Raw genomic sequence first — 1,949 nt, 5'->3', positions numbered from 1 at the left:
CCCCCCCCGTCGCGGCTCGGGAAGTGGCGCGGGGGGGGGCGTACGCTGTGAGCGTCACAGGGGCTCCGCCCCCTTCCGTCGGCGTCTTAGAAGGTTATGCCCCTCCCCTGCCTACGTTCACAGTGCGGGTGACGTCTGTGTATATGTACACATATGCACGTATATACAGTAAGCTGTTACAGATAGAAGGTATAGACAGATATGTCTATATATATATCTGTGTGTATTCACACACATATATAGACACTATACCATCTTACCACATATACATGCATGCACCATTTTACCATTTTATGTATCTGTATATCTATATATATAGCTAGATATATACCATCTTCCCATTCTGTCTATCTATCTATCTATCTATCTCTATAACAGTAAAGGAAAATTGTGCAGAAGTGACTGCAAGTCAGAAGCCAGGAGTTCTGGAAGATATGTATCAGTCACTGGAGGGGCTGTGGTGGTGCTGGCACTGCAGTGCAGGGTTGACAGCCCAGGGGCTGCCAGCTCGAGGCCCTGGCAGAAGCGCTGCTGGTCGCCTCTCAGGTTCCAATAAAGCTGCAAATTCTGCTAAGCACCTTGTTGCAAGGACTTGAAAGGAAGTGCATGTTGCGTGGGATGCGCTCCCTGTAGCGTCACAATCACTGCCCACCGTGTGGGTGCTAGAGCTGCATTCAGCCCCCACTGCTGCTAGACTGCAGGGGGAGGCTGGAAGAGGAGGGTCTCAACAGCTTGATAGTAATGCAGAGGGTGAGGGGCATCATCCCCTATAAAGCACAACACATTTTTCCCCCATTCCTGGAAACTAGAAGTTTTATTAAACTAGTAGGGACCTGAGGCACTAGGATTCGGTTTCACAGAGGAGCCAAAAAGGTAATGAGCATCCTTTCATTGGCATGAGTTAAAAACAGTTGGGAACAGAGGTGGGCTGTGAAATAGGAACTCCATTATCAGAATCAACCAAGGGGCAGCAGCCTGGGAGAATTGGTGAAACATCAAGACCCTTAAAAAAAATAAGAGGGTCCTTCACACCAGGTGGAATGAAGAATTGAGAAGGGATCAGGTAAATGACCATGAGCCACGAAGTCAGGCAACTCCCTCAGGACTGCCTGGTTGGAAACACTGCTGTCACTGCTGGACAGTTGGTTTTAAACTTTGGGCTGTGTGGTGGGGTGGACAGGCAGCATGGCAACAGATAGGGCAGGAGGCAGAAAGCAGAGCAGCAGATGGGGAAGAGAGCGCAAGGCAGGGAACAGAACAGCAGATCAAGCAGAGGAAGCAGATTGAAGTGGCATTCAGAGAGGGTGTGGTGCTAATTTGTGAGATGCCTGCCTAAAAGGTTTTTATAGATAGTAAGGCTAGAAGGGACCTTGGAAGATCATTGGGTCCAGCTCCCTGCACCAGGCAGGAAAGACAACTGGGGTCAAGTGATTCCGGCAAGGTGACCATCCAGTCTCCTCTCAAAGATTTCCAGGGTAGGCAATTGCACCACCTCCGGAGGGAGCCTATTCCACAGTCTGGACACCCTGGCTGTAAAGATGTTTTCCTTAATGTTGAGCCTGAAACATTCTTCCAGGAGTTTATGGCCATTACTCCTGGTTATCCCCGAGGGTGATCTAGCGAACAGTTGTTCACCGAGCCCTTCATGTACGCCCCTGATGTAGCAGTAAGCTTCTACGAAGTCTTCTCTCAGCCTTCTCTTTTTCAGGCTGAAGAGTACCAGTCCCCCTCAGCCTTTCCTCATCTGGCTTGCCGTGCAAGTTTCTGATCATATGGGTGGCTCTTCTCTGGACTTTCTCAAGCTTTACTATACCCTTGTTGAAGTGCAGTGCCCAGAACTGGACACAGTATTCCAGTTGAGGTCTCATCAATGCTGAGTAGACTGGAAGAATCACTTCCCTAGTTTTGCTGGAGATGCACCAATTGGTGCATGCCAGGGTATTATTTAC

This window comes from Crocodylus porosus, unplaced genomic scaffold (assembly GCF_001723895.1).
Source record: "Crocodylus porosus isolate Cpor-Errol unplaced genomic scaffold, CroPor_comp1, whole genome shotgun sequence".
NCBI classification, from domain to species: domain Eukaryota; kingdom Metazoa; phylum Chordata; order Crocodylia; family Crocodylidae; genus Crocodylus; species Crocodylus porosus.
The sequence above is the reverse complement of the archived record's forward strand: the minus strand, read 5'-3'. Positions refer to the sequence as shown.